General features: G+C 47.0%; 1 long non-coding RNA gene across 3 annotated transcripts in view; it reads left to right on the forward strand.

Annotated features, from left to right (window-relative positions):
- LOC130157757 (uncharacterized) overlaps positions 1-7,140 on the forward strand; it is a 58,139-nt gene extending 50,999 nt beyond the window's left edge. For all 3 annotated transcript variants that reach the window (XR_008825020.1, XR_008825021.1, XR_008825019.1), the window contains one exon: positions 4,145-7,140. This is a non-coding gene — a long non-coding RNA (uncharacterized LOC130157757). The remainder of the gene's footprint in view (positions 1-4,144) is intronic.
- The last annotated feature ends 1,931 nt before the right edge of the window (positions 7,141-9,071 follow it).

Raw genomic sequence — 9,071 nt, forward strand, 5'->3', positions numbered from 1 at the left:
GACAGAAGCGTATCCTTACAGAGAGCAATTGATTTGGGGGGTAGAGGGAAGAGGCATTATTTTATTAATAATTTTTTACAGCCATTTTCCCTCCGGAAGTCCTTTCCTGCTATCTTAGAGCAAGGTCTAAGAGTGTATAACTTAAAAGATCTGGTATGGAGATTTTGATCATAAAGACTCAATTAAATGAGGTGTTTGGGGAGTTTAATATTACATTGTTGCTGATGGCTGGCTGATTGTTTTACTTGCCTTTGATCAGCTGTGTGAGTGGAGGGTCATCCCAATCACCGCGGGCCTACAGTATCCGTCATCACCCCTCAGCCCTATTTGTCTTGCGTGTGTATGCAGAAGGCCTGCTTCTGATGAACTGTGAAAAGAAAGATGAACTGTTGTAATGAAAACATTCCCTCCCCAAGATCCTCTTTAGACAACATTCAATTGGTTTGACCTTGTCCCCTCTTGCGGAGGACGGTAATGATTCCTGCAGATGGCTGGGTCATTCCTTGGACACTTGGGAGCGAGGGAGCCGGATTCTCCGTCTGCATTAGCTCTCCAGCTATGCAGGCTGCAGCCGGGAAATGCAAGAGCAGCATGGTTAGACATACCTGAGATAGCTGTCATCTAGCCGGTTGGAGTCCCCATAGATGTCCTGGGCTGCCTATTTTACTTGGGGACTTCACCCAGGCTTGTTTGGCTCACGGCACATGCATGTGCTAGCTAGCCAGGAGGAGTTGGATCTTTGGGGCGGCAGTCTCCTTTCTGGCTGAAGCAAAGGCATGGCCTGAGGGAAGCCATTTGAGACACCAGACTGGCTTCCCTTGCCCACCAGCCTTGTAGGCAGATGTAAGCTGGCAAATACTAGTAAATGGTGTGTTAGCTGAGCTAGTGGTCTCCTGCCTTAAATCGGTCTTGCTCCCCAGAAGGTAGCCTTTCCTGATTATGTCACATTTAGGAAAGTGACACAAGAGCTGGTGGTGAACACAGCCTTCATGTTCATGCCCACAGTTTTAGGGAGATGAAATCCCTGGATCAGCCTTGGGGAGATGTCCCTGTCCCTCTGGCAGCTGAAAAGGTGACTGTGCTGGAAATGGTTGCCCAGTCATCTTCAGAGGAGAACAGAAATACTTTCAGTACTTTTACTGGTTAATAAGAGAGAGTGGAAAGAAACAGCTCTGTGTGTTATTACAAGGATTTAAAAATAATTGCAAGCTAAACTGGTAACTGCATACTTGGAGGCATCAAAGGGCACACGGACCCTTGTACAAACACTTCGTAATGGCCTGTGCCTGGCCTGAAGAGTTACAGCGAGCATGAGCAAGGAAGGAAAGGCTAAATGAGGAAGAGGGCACATGAGAGCAATAAGACTTGTCCCATGTCACACACGCAGGCCAAAAACCAGAGCCCAAACTGTAGCAGTTGGTGTCCTGTTTGTGAGGCCACTGAGTCTAGTCTGGTGGCCCTTGAAACACTTGTCTTTAGCTGTGGTCAGCCTCCACTTCCACCTGAATAGTGTGAGGACATCACGGCACATCAAGCTCTTGCAGCCTCATAAGCAGGTCCACAGGCCCTCCAGCAGCACTGTCAAACCCACTTTAAGGCTGTTTATCTTTTTCAGAAGTGCAGTTATCCCGTCCTTCTGTGGCTGCTCTAAAAGAAGCTGCAGCTACTTTAGTGATGTAAGTCTTGCCTGTGGAAATACGCACAAATTCAGCCTGTGTCTGCTGTTTTCCTGCTGGTTTACTCGTTCTTCCTCCATTTCAGGAGTTTCATGAAAATGCAGTCATCATGCACATCGCAGTTCTAAGACACCCTGACACTTGGGCACAGGCCAAATACTGACCGTTCTTGCTTTGTCACGCTTAGTGAAGCAAAAATGCCACCCTTTCTCCAGGAAACAGCATAGCTACCAGCATCTTGGTATCTATAAGAAGCCTTTTACCAGATGCTGCTATCTGCAGCTCAGAGTGGTAGGGGTGGGCTTTTCTGCCTACCTCTGCAGCACAGGATCATGTAGGCGTGACTCATTTAATCAATTTAATCATGTTTCCTTCCATTTTGGGTGCCTTTGATATTACTGCCTGGGCTGGCCTCACTTTCTCTTGACCTCTGCCAGAGGCACATGACAACTTGGTCTCCTGGAGGACTGCAGCCCTGTCATTTACCTAAAGGCCAGGGCTCTGTACTGGGGTATTCCAGTTTGACTGGTCTCAGCGGGTATGAGAACAGCCGGAATGCTTCACCCGTGTACCAGCCCCACAGCTTGCTCTGTACTGCATTAAGTGCTACACTCCCCTGTCACTGTCCTGGGTTAACAGTGCTTCGCGCCAAGGTTTGCAGATTTAGCTACTTTCATTTGGGCAGAATTAATCAACAACCTTAAAAGATGTTTTGCCTCAGCGAAGTCTGTGCGCAGCTGGCAGGAATGGCAGTCGGGGAAAGATCAGGCTTGGGATTCCCCTGCTGGATTTTCTCCAGACAAAGAACCTTACCCAAACGCAGTTGTATAAGAGAAGAAAAGGTCCCTCCAACTGGCACCTGAAGCGGTGTGATGAGGCTGAAACCCTGAGCCGGATTCATGAGGCAGCTGTGTGGGTAGCAGCAGTTTGCAGTGCATGCGGCAACAGGCACTGAAAGATTATTTGCTCCAGTAACTGGGGCTGGGTGTTCAGGATCCAAAGTAAACATACGAGCCACAGTGCTGTACAAAGGTTTAATACCCTATATTCATAAAACACCTTTCATTCAGCGGCATTTTAAAGCATGAATACATCCTGCATGCACAGAGCAGAGGGTGAAGCTGGGCTCAGTAACCTTTGCCCCAGGCAGTGGTGGGAAGAGCAACCAGGTGCTTATGCAGTGCCTGAGCCCCACGTGCACCAGCTGTACCGAACGCTGCATGCACGGTTCCCAGCCATCTGGGATCCAGCTGATCCATGCTCCTAGAAACAAGGTGGGCACACACAACATGACCTGTAGTCGCATCAACTGCATTTGTGAGAGATCACAGAGAAGTTAGGTGTCTGTGTCTTGCTGGGAGGAATAGCCACTAATAATAAAATCACTGAATGCTTTGGCACCACCTCAAAGATCCCCCAGAAACACAATCGCAAAACTAAACACTGAATGTGATCAGCAAAATTATTTGACTTTTTTAATTGGACAACACATGAAGGTTGCAATCCCGCTGCCCAGGCTACGCACCTCTCTGTCTCACCAAATACGCCTAAAGCATCTGATGGCGTTGTTGTCCCAGCCCTGACCTGGTGCCAGCATGAGACTCACCAGCAGGAAAGCTTTCTCCTCCCTCAGTGCATGTCCAGAAACCGCATGCATATCCTGAGTGTCGGGCTGCTGACTGAGAGCACCAACTGCAGGTCCTCCGAGCATGGAAAGCTCTTGAGGTACCTGAGGAGAGGGGTGAAGGGAGAAAAAATTCCCCAGGAATTGCCATCTTGGGAGCAGACCCGTATGTTTGCAGATGTGCACAGGGAAGCACACAAGGATTGATGTCCACCATTTGAAAACGACACGTTAGATTTCTTAATTTTCAAGAGGCCTGGTATATAGCCCCCAAATCCCTCCCTCTGCAATGGAAAATTTCTTCTTGGAGGAAAGTTACCTTTAGGTGAAATGACAGAACCAAGAATGTGCATCATTTTATTAAGCTGGCTAACATTTGCCAAATAATTAAGGGCATAGCTGTTCCTCCGGAAGTATTTTTGAAAGTATTTTCCTTTTTTTCCCATAGCCTTCATGTCTGGCATTTATTCTAGATTTTTTAATTGCCATTTCCCTTGATCACCACAGCCACATTATGAGTTTTTCAAACAGTAATAAAAATAAAATTGTTCTTGAACGACAATGTTTAATTTGAAACTAAGAATTTCACATTCTTATTTTTTCAAGAGGAAAAATATGGATTTAAAAATCCGTGCAATTATCAAATTTATGGGAAAACAAGCACTTTTGAAAGCTACAGAAATTCAAATGTATTGTTGACCTTCAATATTTCACAGATGAATAACAAAAATAACCACCCATTTCTAGATTTTGGTGAAATTAGAAATTGCATGCCTCTGCACTCCCAGATGACTGTCAAATCTTGCACCTCATCAGCATTTATCATTATTCCTGTCTGTTGCAGATGAAGTGGAAGGTCAAAGGAGCTCACTGCCCCTTGGCTGGTGCACACATCCCAAAGCTACATTACAGAAGAGTCACAAATGAGGACAAAAGGATGCAGAAGAGCAACAGAAAGGAGCTGAACTCGCAAACAGGGCAGAGCTGCTCTCTGTGGGGATGTCAGAAAGGCCTTTTAATTCTAAACCAGCCTGTGGTGCTTGCGCTGGCTTAGCTGCACGGGGGATTTCCATCCATCCCCAGCTTGCTCCAGCAAAGCCGAGCTCCGACCTCCCTGGGGAACAGCAGCAGGGGCGGCCACAGCCCGGGGAGCCCCAGGCCACTGCTGCCATCCAGCCGCCCCCTCCTCCCCGCTGACCCACAGCGGGGCACTTCTCCGGGCTAACGCTGGTTGCATAATGCTACCTCATTAAAAATGAACAGGATAACAGAAAAGGGAGGGCTAAAAACACAGGCCCAATGAACCTGCTGAAAAGGTAGCTTCTTTGTCAGGTCTTAAACCCCTGCTCACCTCACAGTGTTTATATCTGCGAGGGCGTGCACACCACTGTTTTACACAGGTCTAATATATGCATGGCAGCGTGCCCTTGGCTTTTTCTTTTTATTTAATCTTTGACTTGACAGTGTTGTAACTTGCTTCCCTGTGAAACCGGAGAAGAAGGGATTGTTGTGTGCATCAGGTTTTGCTTTTGTTTCTATCCCTTTTATTGAGTTACATAAAGAAACTCTTAAGCTGCTTCTGGCTGCTCATAAGCACTCAGGTGTCTGATTCTGTCTTCTGGGACATTAAGGACCTCAGTTGCACCTCAGTGCGACAGCCACCATACTGGCCACCACTGGAATGGTGGTTCAGGATGCTGCCGAGGTCCAGCAGGGAGCCCTATTCTTTACATCAGCTGAGAGACCTGCCCTTCACACTTGCTGGTTTGCATCTGTAATTCCTTTAAAGGGGAGTCCCTGTGGTGTCTTTGGGATTTTCTTCTGGACAATTTCAGGATGGACATCTTCTCTAAATCCCTTCTCCCATCAGACAACAGTCTTTCAAACCAGATAGTGGCCTGGTCACAAAACACCCACTAGAGAATTAACAATCAGCTTTGTGATTTTCTGCGTCGATAACAGACATCGTAGAAAATGGAGCTAGAAGAAACTGTTAAAGGTCATCTTGCCCTTCCACCAGCCTCCAGATATGATCAGCTGTGCTGAAGACGCTGGATTTGAGACAGTTATCTGCTGCTAAAGCTACTTAGCTGCTGCTAAAGCCTTCCCACAACGGCACTTTCACACAGCAAACCATCCCAATGGTGCACAAGTCCACAACTGGAGAATGCCTCTTAATATCTCACCTGAATTCCCTTTATTGCACTTTAAGCCCGTTAGTTCCTTTCCTGTCCCCAGCAGACATGAAGAACAGCTTATCCTTCCTTCTTGCAGTAGTCTTTCACATACTTGAAGGGTATTATCACATGTACCCATCTTCAGTTCCCTACTCTAAACAAACCCAACTCTTTCACTCTTTCCTCATAGCTCATGTTTTCTAGCCCTCTGATCACTCTTATTCCTGCCTGCTGGACTCTCTCCAGTTGGTCAACATCCTTCTTGAAGCCTGATGCTCACAAGTGGATGCAGATTGATTGAACAGGCTACTCCAAGCCAAAGGACAGAGGGGAGTAGTTTCACAGTTGGGAGATCCTCAGCACGAACGACCCAGTCACTCTAGCTGTGGCACCTCTGTAAAATTTGGCCCTGGGTTAGGCTGGCAATATCCCGGAGAAGCAGCAGTTTTATAGATGAATAACAGCACCTCAGATTCATCCTGGAATGTAATAGGCAGCTGTAGCCAAAAAAAAAAACCCAACCCAACAAAAACCACCAATAAACACCACTAGGACTGGTATAGTGAACTCCCTGCTAGCAAGGTATTCAGGGACAAGTGGCATTTTCCTGTTGTCTCAAAAAAGGAACTTCTTCCCTTTTACATCTCAAGGCTTATTCTTTGGGAGAGGGAATATGCTAGTACGTCTATACTGCATTTGCAATAAGCCCAGAGCAACCCCCAGACTAGTCTGTACATTCAGCACAGTACAATGCCTGAAGGGAGCTGAGCTCCCTTTTGAGATCATGGCATATTGCCCTCTGAGCGGGGAAGACAGGCTTGGTCACTGGACCACAATGACACAGCTCTTCTGCTCCTGGTCCTCCCACTAGCTCTGTGGCCAGCACTGGGATCTTTGCAATGTGCTTCATCGCATGGTGCAGATGTGCCCCAAGGAGCTCGCTGGGTTTGTGGGAAAGGTTCTAACTCCTAGAGCAATTTTTCAAGGCAGCAGGGTTTCTGTCTGGTTTCATTGTCCTGTTGCAAACTTTTTTCCTTGGAAATTGCTCTTTCCAAACTCTAACCTTAACATCCCTCAAGAGCTTGCCCTTCATAAGCCAAAATCGTTAGCTTCCGTCAAGTGAAGACAATGGAAGGACGTGTTAAAACAGCCACACTGCTACACCTCAGGCAAGGCTCAGCTCACTCTCTTCTGGGGAACTGCTCAAATATATATTGGTTAGGATCTGCGCCAAGATTTTTCAGTTAATATTTGCAAAATTTAATCACAACAGCCCAGATTCGGCATTGCCTTAATCCCATTGAATTGTTCCTTAGTCTGCAGCAAGCGCCTCCGGTTTCAATTAGACCATTCATGGTTATGGGCATTTTTGAATAAGAAGGGATCAAAACCTGATTCTGGAAATCTGGTTGCAGAATGCATTCATCCAAACCAAGGCTGCATTTCAGCTGCCCAGTCCACAGCATATTATAAAAAGGGAAGATTTAAATACACACTGTACTGGACCATTGTAGCAAGACTGCTTTGCAAAAGCTTCTCCCTGAAAACCTCCCTCTTTAAATGAGAGAGAGATCAAACCACGAAAACAAGCGGTACCAACCCCAGGAGGCAGGCTTGCCTCCTGAGTGCCAGATAATAATAAATGATGTGTTTGTAATCCACAGCAGAGATACAATGGCATTTTCTCTGACATGAAATACTAAAGAGGGAGTGAATAGTTCTGTAAAGTGCTTTTCCAATGTAGGGTGAAAGATCTTTCACCAGAGAGAGGATGATCTCTGGGGATGGGTTCCTATCTTCTAATTTCACATCAACCAGAAAACTCCAGCAAAACCAAGAAGTGTTTATGTACCTAATACTGCATAATTTCAGGAAGAAAAGAGATTAGACTATGGCTAAAGTGAGTCAATAAAAAAGTCATATGCAGGAAGGAGGAGAAACTGAACGGGAAAAAGCTTCAGGGTGTAACTATACGTCTTTGCACCAAGTGTTTTTAATTCAGCCTGAAAACTCCTTTCAGACATAAGGACACAGAGGGGCAATCCCACCTCCTTCCAGAGGGCAGCCATGGTGGGATTTGGAGGGTGCGGCTGGCAGAAACAGCACAAGGTGGCCAGGGAAAATCAGGATCCACACATGTCCAGCAGAAGGAAATTAATTCCAGCAGAACAGAATGGATTCAGTTACAATTTGACCAGATCACACTGTATCACTGCTCCACAAATAACAAATGCCATCCAGAATGATCTCTACAACTAAATCGCCTGGGCTCAATCATGTGCCCCACCAAAAAATTAGAGGGACAGTTTAAACTTTCTGCAGAATGTTTTAATTCTCTGTATTAACACCACCTTTAAAAAAGTGCAGAAGGTTTTATTCTTTGGTTATTTCCTAAGGCCACATGTTGGCTCAGGAATCCTGAGTTTCACTGAAACACCTGCTCTTTACAGGCTCCGCTGACTGAAGGATAAGTTAATTAGGTAACTTACCCAAAGGTCACATGGTGAGTAAAGTAGGATTAGCACTCAAGTTCCTCCTGGCAACTAGTCCTGTGCTGCGACAGTTAGAAAAGGTTAACCACCTTCTTTTAGCTTTTGTTTTCCATTTTCCAGAATGGGGCAGCACGTACACAGGCTGGGCTGTGTTACATTGCCTCAGCAGTATTTTGGAAAAAAAACCCCACAAAACAAAAAAAGAACTCACCCCGAAAAAGGCTTTGAAAAGTCATCACATCTGGTGGGATGTGGTGCTTGAGACAGAACGGAGCAAAACAGTGGATTAAGCTCAGCACGCTGAATATGAATTCTGGAAAAAGCCCCACTCCCTCATTAATCCCAAGCACAGACCTTGCATGACCGCTGCTGTGTGACACTGTCATGCTGCTGCCCACCTTCTGCTCAGAAGTCACCCTGGTTTCCCTGCCCATCTGCCCTGCAGGCAGATGTGAGCTGGCAAATATTGGTAAAAGGCTCTGCCAGCTGAGCTACAGACCTCCTGCTTTAACTCCCACCCGCCTGAGACCTCTTGCCTGAGTTGCCTGCACTGGCGTAGCCAGGCCAGCTCTGCCAGCTGGCATAAACCTGCGTAGAAACCGGCTGTGTTGGAGTCACTGGCCACGTTGCACAGCGCTGTGCACATCTGTGTACCCAATGCCATTTTGCTCCTCAGCAGGACTGGTTTGGTCATGCCGGTTTTCAGCAGGCGTGCCTGGGAGCACAGGGGAGCAGTGTCCCATGTACACTGGTCGGTCCCCTGCTCTCTTCTCCAGCCTCTCCTTACCTTGCCTTGCCTACAGCCCTATATCCTGGTGTCTGCAGGCTGTGAAGGAGAAAAGATGCTGCAAAAGAGCACAGCCCTCTGTTCCTCCCCGTCCTGGGGGGACCTTGTGCTATCCTGAGCTGAAGAGCACCCCGTAACTCAGTTTGGATCTGCGTGGGTCAGCACCTAGCCTCCCACAAAATGCCTGATCCCTCTGGATGAGCTGCCCAGGTGCTGGGGCAGACAGCTTTCTGCCTTGATTTGGGGGCAGCTGTGGAGGGGCAAAGTGCTTGTCTTCCTTCTTTGGGGGAGTCTTGTAGTGCTTTGTCAGGAAAG

The sequence above is a fragment of the Falco biarmicus genome, chromosome 12, assembly GCF_023638135.1.
Source record: "Falco biarmicus isolate bFalBia1 chromosome 12, bFalBia1.pri, whole genome shotgun sequence".
Taxonomy (NCBI): Eukaryota; Metazoa; Chordata; class Aves; order Falconiformes; family Falconidae; genus Falco; species Falco biarmicus.